At 38.4% G+C, this 13,556-nt stretch overlaps 1 protein-coding gene across 3 annotated transcripts in view; it reads left to right on the top strand.

Annotated features, from left to right (window-relative positions):
- The first annotated feature begins 932 nt into the window (after positions 1 to 932).
- The window catches only part of gdpd4a (glycerophosphodiester phosphodiesterase domain containing 4a), a 48,842-nt gene continuing 36,218 nt past the window's right edge, over positions 933 to 13,556 (top strand). For 2 of the 3 annotated variants that reach the window (XM_041810351.1, XM_041810335.1), the window contains exon 1: positions 933 to 1,143. The gene's annotated coding sequence lies outside the window, so the exon portion shown is untranslated. Of the gene's footprint in view, positions 1,144 to 9,810; positions 9,886 to 13,556 lie in introns of all 3 variants that reach the window. The other variant, XM_041810343.1, reaches the window with a different exon arrangement.

The following is a 13,556-nucleotide window of genomic DNA, read 5'->3' as shown; positions in this document are numbered from 1 at the left end:
CAATTATAATGTCTAGAACGTGACTAACCTTACCAGAGATGCCATTTCTGGCCTATAAGAACAATTAGCTGCCATATGCCTAATGACCCTAAAAAATAGAATAGCCTTAGACATGCTTCTAGGGTAAAAAGGGGGTGTTTGTTCAAAAAACAGCACAACTATTTCACAAGTCGAGACACAAACGGACAAAATACATTAAAAACTAAAATTAGAATGTAAAAACAAACATTAGTTTTCTGCAAAATGTTTATGTTAATCTAAAAGTGATCTACAGCAACAAAACTGGTTAAAAAAAAAAAATAGCTGTCTGTGCTATGAAGTTCCCTCCACAAAGCATGTTCAACCACAAAAAATGATCACGGATAACCTGGACTTGGCTCAGTTTCCTTCTTTGGTTTGCTTGTGTCGCAAGCAAAACATGCCTGATAAAATCCTGTATTACCTCATTAAAATGTGTTCAATGGAATTGTAATCTTAAGCATTATTCTAACCATTTTAGCCTATTTAATCCCCTGTTCAGTTTGGTTGTCACACAAATGTTTCCAGAATTAATGGTTTTGTGCAGGTTCACACAGAAATAAAGGCCATTTCTCCGTGATGATACCATGCTTTCTGCTGAAAGTGACCGGTAATTTCTTTACTGTTTTCGAACATGGTGTTGGTCTTTTTCTTTAGATTTATGGCAGGAAAGCAAATAGAAGACAGGAATTTAGATTTGTCCTGATATCCCTGAATTCCCCCTATCAATAAAACAGATTCATAGCTTTACATGACTAATAGATGTCTAACTGTTCCGTCTTTTCCAATGGATGATTCGAGATTAATATTTGAAAGATCCGGTGGAATGGGAGTGGACCGATATGACGTAAGCAACAGGTTGGTTGGAGCCTCTCGCGGACGCCTCGTGCTTGCAATTCTCCTCCTCTCCTCCTCCGACCGCAGCGCGTGCTGGTACAGTTCTCATCCCCGTGTCCTCACACAGGCAACCAGCGACACACGGAGCTCGAGAGGCTGTACACATTGCCGCACGAGACGACTGCAGTATACGGCTCGTGCCTCTGAACGTATTTTGAAAATTAACGGTCGAAGTAGACGTTAAAGACCGAGCGAACGGACGTCGAGCAGCACACAGACGCCTTCCCGGTAAGAAAATGTTATTTTATTTCGTACATCACGGTTCTAAATAGTGTATTGTGAATAGTTAAACAACATATGTGGTCTTAATTGGCTGTAGTGTAACAAGGACTGGACAAAACATGACATACAGCTTAACTATTGTAAAGCAAACAACGTATTTATCGTGTATTTTAAGCTAGCAGCCTTATTTGATAAAAACGGAACGGTATTTCATTAATTGGGTAAGTACAAATCTTTGTTTTCTACTTCTGTCTGATAAGCCATAGTGTATTGTTTTAACTCAAAACCACCTTAATTTGCTGTATTTGTACAAATGCTTTTCATTGACATATTTTATATATCACTGATACACATTGTGTCAGTCAACTGCGACTTATTTTTTTATATTACAGTTTTAAATCTTTAGCCTATTTAAGTGGGAATTTTGTAGAGAGAATGACAAGAATCCCCTTAATTTTAATGGCTTTTAATTTTCGTGTTTATTTTCGTGTTAAAGTAAGATCATAAATTTCATACAGTAAGTATGTTGCTTATTCTCACAGCAAGAGTTTGCGGTATTTTGGTAGTCTAGTGTTCATTGAGAGCTTACAGAACTGTTTTCCTCGTATGACAGAGCTGCACTGATTGCTCTTCGTCAATGTCAGAGGATTAATTATCCTGAAAGACATGCAAATGGTTGATGTAGAGTTGTTGATGTTGTTGTGATTGATTGCATTTCTCGTGGTCATTTGCTTTAACATCAACTTACTCACGTTTCTGTCAGGCTGCATCACCGTCATCCTATTGGTCTCTGCAAATCAATACACATCACACAGGCAGACTGTTTGGTTACCATTCTATCAATGAGAATTGTCAGGAGGCCAAGTCACGTTGCAGTACATCAGATTTTTGTGGTTTACCACCCAGGCAAGGTCAGTTTATAGAGCCACAGCTGTGTGAGGAAAGATGGATGTGAACTTGGTATGACAAGTTGTGATCCTGTTTTTATCATCACCTTGGGGATCAGAGATGTAGAGAATCTTGGCAGAAATCTTTGAAAGTCCCATCTTGACATCTTGGCAGATGCTCACAGAGGAACTTTATCTGTATTTCAGAGCATGGTAGTTTGTTTACCCACAGTCTGTGAGCTTTTCCATCGCCTTGACAGAAGGATACAGCGTCATCATCATCGTATCTTGTCCCCCAAAAATACGTGTTTTAGAGGAAAATTTGTGATTTTTGGGTACTGACTTTGCATTTATGAAACAGACGGTAATACTTAAACACTTAACAAGTTAAAGCAATATGTAGGAGTAAGGGATGTACAGTGCTTAACAAATTTATTCGATCACTTGTCATGTTAATCAAGCATAACATTCAACCACTAAAACTCATTTTTCTCGTCTCATATTAATGTGCTTTACTATTTTTTCAGTTTTTTTGTAAATCACAAATTTGAAAATTCATGGATAAAAATAGTAATTATATTTTAGCAATAAAAATATCATTTTGGTTAAAGAGCTTCTACATATTGGTGTATTAACCATTGCAGAAACATAAAAAATGATTTTGGTAATTACCAATGCTGTTAATTTAGGGCAGCTGTGGCATAAACTTTACTTTGGTTAGGGTTAGGGTGGTCTAATAAATGTGTTAAGCACTGTACAAAATTGTGTATTTGCTGATATTTGATATTTACAAATTAATTTTCACCAATATCAATATGATGATTAATGTAGTTCAGTCCTAAAACTTCAGTCCTTAAAACCCACTTTAAAGTTGAAGGATAAACACTTAGGGAACAAACTTGTTCGTACATATGGCTAATAATTACAGCTGTGTCTGTTGTAAACATTGGTACAGGTGTTCATATCTATCAATACCTATAGTTAACTTTATGTGCTAATCCATAGTAGGTATTCAGTTTGTTGTGCTTTGGTGCCCACCAAGGATCTCTGAGTGCTCATGCACAGTCATATAAAGCACATGGTGCTGTTACTTCCCCCTCATATTCAGTGTGCATGTTGATAAAGAGAAGGTGGTGAAACTGTCAAAGACATTGTGAGAAGCCAAGGAACTGTGTTGATTGATAGGTTATAGAAATATATTGTTCATGTATGACTCTGCTAGCATCTACACCTCGTTGTTTGCAAACTGTTTGCTTGTAGAGCATATATTACTTATCCATTTAACAGCAACACTGTCAGCTTGCTGTCAGTTTGGATCCTACTGTTTTGTATAGGTCTCAAAACAGGTAAAAGCCTGTCCAGTATGTACTGTTGTCAGGATTCTTTTCTCCTTTTGGCTTCATCCGTCACCATCCTCTTCTATCTCTTAGCCAAGACCAGCCAACTGCCTGGCTGGTGAGTAAAAAGTGCTGTAAAGCCCTGCATTTCTCTCAAGAGAACCCTGCTGCTAAAGTTATAATGCTGAAAGCAGGGGATTGGGATGCTCTGTTCAGTTTGGATGGACATCATTCTTCTTGATGGTAGTTATTGTACTCTTAGATTGACTTTGAAACTATTATTTCAGGGGGAAGAAGCTACATACTGATGTTAAACCCAGGGTTCAGGTCTAAGTTAGACATTGGCCATATAAAATGAATTGCTTGGGTTTACAACCCAGATCAGCTCATAATTTCTTTGCATTTCCCAACTTATTTTCCTATTTAACTGCATTCTAAATAGGAAAATTTTCTACTGTGGATGAGCACAGTGTCATTATGTTTTTAAAGGTACACAAAAATAATCATCCTCATAAAGGGGTTACACATGCTTCTAACAAACATAGCTATGAAACCAGAAAGTAACATAAAATTAGGGGTGCGCGGTATATGCGGTAGACGGTAGAAATGATATAAATTTGGCCTACGGTAGAGATTTGGACTCTACGAACCAGTTGCGATAACGCTTGTTAATGACGTCATCGTATCTGCCTCATTGTGAGTTAGCAGGCAAAAACATGTGTTTTTTCCTCTCAAAGTCTGATGGCTGTACCACATCTAAGTCAGTGTGCTGTCTCTGTCAGCCTGCCTGGGGCTGTAACACAAGCTATGTGTTGCTTTGGCTGGTTGCAGAGCCCAGCGCTGCAGCTCTTCCTCTTACAACAGCATAAACAACCATTTAAAAGTCTATTTTAACTTAGGACTTTCTTTTCTAAGTCCTCAGTGAGTCAAAGAGCCAGGATGCGTTGTTAAATGAGGTCAGAAAAGTTGCTGTAAACTAGCCGTATTCCCCAGTATGGCAGCCAAAGCTAAGCTAACTCAATGTTAAACACACTTCGTCAAGCTCTTCAAAATAAAAGTTCGTGGCTGTTATTTTTCTGAAACGCTTTTATTGTGAACGCCTTCACTAGTAAACGTGTTCAAGTCATTAGCAGCTTAACACACCTCATCAAGTTAAAGATGAAATGCAAAACTTGGAGTGCAGTTAGAAGTAAACCTAGAGAGACTTAAAAAAATAAGAAACATGTTCTCTGTGTTCCTATACTTGGAGATAAATTGAGAATGCCATTAAAAGGCCTGTTTTAAGGGGAGAAGGGGGTTGATAACACTTGAATTTGGATTAAAAAGTATTATCTCTTTTTAATTTTGTAATACTGTGATATAATACCGTTATCGTCAAAGGCAAGAAAAATACTGTGATATGATTTTTAGGCCATATTGCCCAGGCCTACATAAAATCCAGACAAAGTTTGGAAAATAACCCTTACTGGACTGAATTGGCTCTACTTTTAGGTCTGCTTTCCAGTTCTTATTATTTTCATGGTGTCATGCTACAGCTCCTCTGAGGATCTGCTGCACAGCCTCCTCACAGAGCTGTGAACACTCAGTCAGAAAAACAAGTGTCCCATTCTGCTAAGCCTTTCAGTGTTAAAGTGTGACGTCAGTGTTTCTTTCACAGCACACTCACCACTAGGGCTAAATCTGAATGAGAACTTTCCAAGTCAAGTCTGTGGTAGCAGTTTGGGCTGAGCTTCGATGACACACTTGGCTCCTTAGCATCGTGGCTGATTATTGGATTAATCAACCTCTTTGTTGCTCCTTGTTACAGCTCTAAGGTCAAAACATTGAAATAAAAAAACAGGCCAACACACACTTACAACAACATTTTTATAAGTTATATTTTGTTGTTGAATAACTCAGTACTGAGTAATGATACCTATACTGAGTCTGTCCAGGACATAGAAAAGTAATCGTCTATTCCTAATGACAGTGTATCCAAAAATGCTTTTTGCTAGTAATTAGTGCAGTGCTCCCTATATCAGCTAACATAAAAATTCAAGGACACATGGCTAATATGAGGAAACGATGCCATAATGCCATCTAATACTGACAAAGAGAGAAAGATAAACCTCAGTATGCCTCTCACGTGTGCAGCACAGCAGTTTGAATTGATTCACTTGCCTCAAGGCAGCATGGATTTCCCAGCATGTTTTAAAAATCAAATCAACCTCCTTCCTTCCAACATCTGAAGTGTCTAAAAACGTTTAATCGTATGCATTTTTATTTTGGTGCTTGTTATTCCCCTTAGAAACCAGTTGATATAACAAAAGTAAACAAATCCTTAACACTCCAGCCTTTATTGACAGATTGGGAGCTGTGCAGTCTGAATTAAAAGTTGTCATAATCCCATGTGCATTTTTTACAAGGTGATTTCCAAGTTTTGTTTTTTTTTTTAATTTTCTCCACATGTTAATTAAATTGTGACAGAGAATATCCCCACGGGCTGACAGAGATCCCAGTCCAGCAGTAAAAAGCAATTAAACATTCTCTGATATGGCTTACTGCTTTTCACTGAGGCTGTGATGATTACCACATATAACGAGTAGTTAAATGAATAAATCAATATGTTGATTTGGATATCATTAATCTGCCAGGACTCATTATCATCACTGCTGATTCATGCTTCTTCATAAAGTGTGTCCGAGCTCTTTGCTGTCTGGTTTGTGTTCAGACGGTGAAAAATGGATGCCAGGAGAGAACAAGCTGTTCATTAGTGAGAAATTCTGTCTGGGCTGTGAAAAAAAAAAAGTTGTTTGTTCTGTTTTTTCAGACAGATTTTTAGGCAACACTTGCCAAATTTTACATAACAGGCTGCTGTGAAGGCTGTTTGGGTCTATGATGAGATGTAAACACTAAGCAGCAACCAACGCTACTCGACCACTCAGCTGAAGTCAGAAAGCAAGTTCTGATAATCCTGATATAACTGCTATATATGAGAATACTCAGTGTCAGTGTTTACTTGCATGTTTTAAAATATATGTTCTTGGCTTATGTCACAACATATTTGCTGACAATGTTCCATTGACATCATGTGCAGGTGAGAAACTCAAATGTTGTTTTCATGTCCAACTGCTATATGCTGTTGTTTTTTCATATCCCTGTTCTGACAACAGTTTTTAATATTTCCCAGTGGAAAAGTAACCACAAAGACAGTGGAGATCACACCACATTTCATGTTTAAAATGTATAACTTCACCCATTATGAACAATGAAAAAAAATCACAAGTTGTAACTAGGAAGTGGCTGAAGATCTGATGGCTTATCAAACAGTGGAGCTTGAGGATAGTGCAATTTTTTTTATTGGTACATTTATGAGCACAAATACATCCAGTAAAACTTCCCTCAGGTTTCAGTAAATATGTTTAAAATGAACATTAACATCTTAAAAAATGCAAGCCCTTTGCATATCCATGTGGTTGTTAACTGGGAAGTGACTGAATCCCAATGCTAGTGGTGATCTGATGCTGCTTTATAGTTTTATAAAAGTGTTTTTTATAGTTGCTTTTAAATTAAAAAGTTAGAAAAGAAAAACAATGGTGAAAATCTCTACATTTATATGACAAACAAGTATTTTTGAAATGTCTTTGTTAGTTTTGGATTCCTAAATTAGCCCACTGGTTGATAACCATATTTATGTAGCTACATTATGAGGACAATTGGTTGTCGTTAGGAGATGGATGCCTAACCCCTGGGTTTGTTTTTAGTCAGTCAGGTCTACTCTTATTCTCTGCTCTGGGTTTGAACACTTATTGGTGACCAGTAAGGAGAAGTTCAGTGGGTTGATTGTTTGTGCTATCTGCCTAAAACTGAGTTTGTCTTTCTAAGAGTTAGTTTAACTCTTTATGACACTAGCTGTTTTCACTTACACACAAAAGCATTTTGACCCCCAAATTCCATATACTCCATATTCTGGGCACACAGCAGTTTGAGCCGCCCACTCTCGGCCACTAGTGATTCTAGAGTGATGCACTGTGGGGCACAGCCTTGAGCAGCAAGAGATCTTGTGATCTACAAGAGCACAGGAGAACTACAAGTTTACGTGAGAATAGTATTTAAATAATGGATCATTTTACCTTTCTGGGGTTGGTCTGCTGTTTATTTCGCTGTTATTAACTGATGTTTTTGTCTCTGCCACACCTAAATACATTAGAAAGTGAAAAGGTTTGTTTTCTACAAGGGCTCTTTGGTTTTATGTAAAATCATGTGGTTTTCAACCACAAAAGTAATTTATCTTGTCAGTGGCACTGTAGTGTCTCTGTGACCCATTAATCAAACTATGACCTGTGGCTTGTGCCACAAGATGAGACGTAATGTTGATGTAGTGATTATTTATAGGGGATGCATGATGATTATATCAGCGTTTCATGGGCAACAGTGAATAAAGTCCTTTAAATTGAGTATGCTATACATATAATTACCTCCGCCAACGAGGTTATGTGATCAGCAGGGTTTGTTAGTTTGTTTGTTTGTTAGCAACATAACTCAAAAAGTTATGGATGGATTTTAATGAAATTTTCAGGAAATGTCAGAAATGGCATAAGGAAGAACTGATTAGATTCTGGGAGTAATCACCATCGGATCCAGGAATTTTTTAAAGGATTCTTTACTATTGGGAGATAGGGCTAATGGTGGAGGTCTGCGCTCTCTGAGTGCTTTTTAGTGATGTTATGCAGATGCAACAGGCTGAGAACATTGGGTACCAGTCAAGCTGACTCACCTCTCTCTGTGTCCACATACAAGTTCATGGAGTTTGCATGCCAGTACATTAAACTATCTTTATCTGCCTTTAGGGCACCATGATAAGAGTGGGAAAAAAGTGAGTAATTGATTTCACCAGAAATCCTCCATTATCATACTATCAAACTTTAGAATTGTTTCGAGTGGTTGGTGGTGTGATGTGTGAGGACAGTGGTGAGTAATAGCAAAGAGCTGATTAGTTCAGACACAGAAGTTGTATTGTTTTATGCGTACTGTCTCCTCGGCTCTCTCTATCAGTCTCTTTTTGCTTCATACTATCTGCACATTCATTGGCAGAGCTGTGTGCTTTTCTGCATCATTTTAAAGAGAAAGAAGAGACACACACACAGACTGGAACACACTTGCACTGTATTGGCAGCCTGCAGCACTGTGTATTCAGCTCTGTGATAGCTTTTTTCATCACCACCGGCCCTCTCCTGGTGTTTCTCAGGCAGTATGGGGACCAATCGCATTCAACTATGGGATCTGCTGCGGGGTATCTCTGGAAAAAGGAGCATCATATGGGGACCACAGTAACTCATTCTTTAATTTATTCTTGCAACAGCTTTTGCCATTTAACAGGCTGGAGAACAAATAGATGACCTTTCATGTTCATTTATACATTTTAGTTTAGCTAACATGCAGCTAACATGCTTTTATTAGTTTTTTTAATTTGAATTTTTAAAAAAATTTCTTTCTGACCTGCTGCTCACTTAAACACCCTTTAATATTCAGTTCCCCCTCTTGGGACCTTTAAAGTTTAATCTCATCTTGTGCATAATCACATCCCGAAGCCACAGTCTTGCAGCTCCGCAGGAAAAGCAAGGATTATGTGCCTGGTTTAAAGGACACTCCACAGACTCTCTGGGGTTTCAAACCCACACCCCTGGTGTTACAAGCTGTTGCTGTCAGAGTTGATGAAAACCTGGTGATCAGATCAAACTGTTGTAAAAGTCAGTTTGTTGAGGAACCATGGCCTTCTCGTCACAGACGGCATCAGTGTCCTGCCAAAGTAATCTTGTTTGCTACACTCAAACTAAGAGATGTTTTGGATGTCTCCTAGTTGACACCGGCTGTCAGCTTGTCCGAAACAGAGCCTGCCATGTTGTAATTTCATAAATTGAGTCAATTTTTTCCTTTCCTATTACACTATCCCAGCTGGTGTGAACAGAAATCTGATGGTGCGTATTCATTGTTGTTTGTGCACATTAAAATGTGCATGTCTTGTTTTATGCGCTTGAAAAGAAGCAACAGACTCTTACTTATTGCACATGCACCCAAACATTTATTTACTTCACACTCCGTGACACTCATTTGCTTCAAGATGCCATTGTTTATTTTGTGCATTGAGATGAAATGCTGCCGTAGAAAGGAGTTATTATTACATTAAATAAATCTGCATGAACTACTATTCCTGTGTGGACTGTTATCATGGATGTATGAACAACTAACTGTTTTATGAAAGTCTGGCCCTGCTTTTGCCTCTTGGCTCCCTGAATGCTGAAAGAGAGGGCTTCATGTGAACAGGTGCCATATTTTTAGTTGTACTGGGGCCTGTCAGGTTATAATTTAATTCTCGGCAGGGACATGAGGCAGTCGGTGCTCCTGTCGGATGTAATGGAGTCGAATAGGCAAGTAAAACATGACAGACTGCCAACCTGTTCTCTTCCCAGCTGCCTCAGCTCCCGCCATCACATAGAGATGAAGATGTGAGACAGCTCAGCCGCAGCTCCTGTGATGTTTTGATGGTAAGTCAGGAGCTATGCACAAAATTCTAGGTTGTTTATGCATTCTTGATGGGCCCCTCCCGGCATCAACAAATTTTCATTTTAGTGTCTCTCTTGGCTCTTCTCATGTGTATAATCCATCTCCTGTTGCCTTCCAGACTGAGCTTTTTGTTCATTGCAGGGTTGCAAGTTGAAATTTCTGCTTTTATTTTTTAAGTACAAATAAATACTTACTGGCTTGTGTTAGTGTTAGTTCATTTCAGTTCTTAGCCATTAATTGAGCTTCAATTTCAGTCACGATTTTGGCTCCCCACGATCATGGGAACAAGATAATTGAGATTAAATGATTACTGTGCCACATGCCTGTACAGTAAATGGAGCACACCCTTCCTTCCTTTACAGTACAGCATGTCCTCTGCCCATTTCACTAAAACAGCTCTCACTTTGATTTATGTGAGGAGCAGAGGGAGCTACGGCATGTGCTCCATTGGGTTTAATCAGTGGGAGAAGAGAAGTAGATTACACAAAGGTAGCTGTTAGTAGACAAAAACAAGAGAACCTGGTTGCACACATCGAACAACTTCAACGCATAGTTGACATATCTGTTAGTGCATAGACATTTTGGTCATTAGCTTTTGATCAGTAAATCGAGAGGACTTACTTGTAAAAACTGCCCTCCTTAATGTCTTTTTTTATTATTATTATTATTTGCAAGGGTTACCAGATTGTTATAGTTTAGATTATGGATGACAGTGTTTTTGATCAGTTTGAATATTTACAACCAGGGATGTCCCGATCCTGATCACATGTATCGGATCAGGGCTGATACTTAGCATTTTTAAATGATCGGCGATCTGCAATTTGATCCGATCAGCCCAGTCGATCATTTACGCCAGTTGCCGTAAATGGAGCATAATTTACGACAGGCCAAAAAGGCGCCAGTAACAACAAAGGAGCGGTAGCATATTAGCTTTCATGTGTTAAAAATGTCGGTGTGTGAAAAAACTTTAAACTTGAGAGCGAAAACAGTCCAATGACCACTTCCAGCATCTGTAACACGGCCGTTTCACGAGGTGATAGCAACAGAGCTCTGTTTAACACTACAAATTTGATCCGTCATCTCCGATCAAAACATGCGGCAGAATATGGGGACTTTACAAGAGCAACAGGCAGCTTCACTGAAGACACACACTCTGAACTTTGAGAAGAAAGACAAATACTCTCGAGGGAGCGATAAGGCAAAAAAAGATAACAGAAAAAGTGGTAAAATTCATCATTTTGGACGGCCAGCCCATCTCCGTGGTGAACAATTTGGATCCACGCTATGCCCTGCTGTCTCCACGTTACATTACTGACACTGCTTTACCAGAGCTGTACAACAAAGTACATGATGGCATACTAGAGAAAAGCAACTTCACTGCCGTTAGCTCCACTACAGACATTTGAAGCTCAGATGTTTGCCCAATGTCACTGCTGAGTCTCTGAGAAAAAAGTGAGGGGGAGTGATGTAGCAGCTCTAGTTGCACTTTAGAAATTGTACTGAAATTACGAGAGTGCCTTGTCTTTGGGTTTTATTTCAGTGTTAATGTTTTGGTTTACATCTCAGATTAAGCTGCTACATTTTAAAAAAGATTACTGTTTTGAATCTGTATGATTCATATGTTTTTGATCCTATTCAAGTTAAACTGTTCACACCACTTAAAGTGGAGTTAGGATGTTTATAATTCATTCTCGAGTTCCGTTTTTGTTGTGACTAATAGAGACAAGTTAACTTCTAAGTGGAATTATAATATTTAAAATTCATTTATTGAATTCATATGTTATTGTGACTGTTGACTCTGTTACACCACCTCTAAGTGAATCTGAGGTTATTTAAGTTCACTTTTTTGACTGCTCAGGTCATTCAGCTGACTACTTTAGTGAATTTTGATTGTCTGATTGAATACTAAACACTGCACTTAGTGAATATGTAAATTTATTTTTGACAGATAATTAAAGTGAAACAGAGCTATTACACCATTCTGAGCAGAAATGGGATTTAATATTTTTTACAACAATATATTGTACTGAGTTAAATGGAATAAGTTTGAGATATCTAGTAGTGACAATTGAAACTGTAATCTAGGTAATTATGAGTATCGGATCGGGACTCAATATCGACAAATATTCAATATTAAAAAATCGCATCTGGATCGAAGGCCAGAAATGCTGATCAGGACAACCCTTTTTACAACTGAGAAATAGTGCTTTCAAGGGATCTTAAAAAATGGCGATATCAAGCTACTTTTTACTTATCTTTAAAGTTCAGCAATGATGTAAACAGTTGTACTTTTTACCCAGCTTTTGTTTGGGTTATTGAACAACTAATATGATTTCTAAAAAAAAATGTCACATTCACAGCTACTTTCTCGTTACTTCCTCTGTTTACATCACTCTCTTTCTTTCTTTTAAAAAACGTCTGTATCTCTTGCTATTGTTCCTCTCCTAAAAGCCATCTCTGAAAATGGTGGGCAGCAGCAAATGGTTCTGCTGGTGTGTGTGCCAGTGGAGTCAGCTGCACATGTACTTACAGATATGCTAACGTAAGCATTTGTTTATGGATGTCCGAAGCCAGGTGCCTCTCAACAAAAAGGTAAAGCAACCTTAACGTGAGACGGCTCTAGTTTTGAGGAGTTAACCCTAGAACAGTGTCAAAGAACTTGCAGCTATGGCTTGTCCTCAAGGCACAAGACAAATTGATTAATTTTCATAGTTTGTAATTCGCATAAAGCATAACTGTGATCTTAACATCAATCTAAATGAACATAGTTAGGGTTTTTGCCATGATCAGACTGCTATCGTGTTGGTGCATGCCTTTGTTGCATTGTAGTTTCTGACATGCTTCATGCATTGTCCAAAGCCAGAAAGCTGCTTTTCATATAAGCAAGCACATATTATCACTTTTTAATATCTCAAAAAAGACGAGATTTATCTTAAGAGTGACATATAGAAGTGGTTAATGAACCTTTAGAGGTTGAATGGATTATACTTGAATCGTGTGTTCACCCTTGTGCTTGGCTACACACGGATAACTCCTCAGAAAGTGGAGCATATGGCACAACTCTTACCTGTCCTCCTGTCTGTTTGCTTGTTGTTTGATGTACCAGAGGACATCCCACACTGGGCTCTGCAGTGCTGCCTGTCTGACTCTGTGTCAAACAACTGACTCTAACCTGCGTCATGTCGCTCCTGTGGGGCTACACTGGTTCAGTGCTTACAGCTGTTAGAACACAGCTTAGAGCACCCAGGGCTCTATATTAGGTTTCATGTGCTGTGTGTGTGCTTGAGGTTTATATAGATGTAATTTACTATCTATTTGTTTCAGTAATTCAATTTCCTGGAGCATATAATAGCATAAGCCTGTTGTCTCATCTGAAATACAAGACTGCCACCGCAAAGTTTGAATAACATAATTGCACCTCTATGAAATACTCAGTAATAAAAGACATTTGACAACACATCAGGACAATGTATTAAATGCAGAGTCATTTATTTACTAAACTGACAGCAAAACAAGGATTTCCCTACAGAAAGCTCAGCCTATGTCAGTTAATCATTTAGTTTTATTGTTCATCAGCGGAGTGGGTTGATTTCAGGTGGAACCAGCTTATCTATCTCCTCGGAGGAACTCTCATCTTCTTTCCAGCACATTC

The sequence above is a fragment of the Cheilinus undulatus genome, linkage group 2 (assembly GCF_018320785.1).
Source record: "Cheilinus undulatus linkage group 2, ASM1832078v1, whole genome shotgun sequence".
Lineage (NCBI taxonomy): Eukaryota > Metazoa > Chordata > Actinopteri > Labriformes > Labridae > Cheilinus > Cheilinus undulatus.
This window is presented reverse-complemented; position numbering and strand designations above follow the sequence as displayed.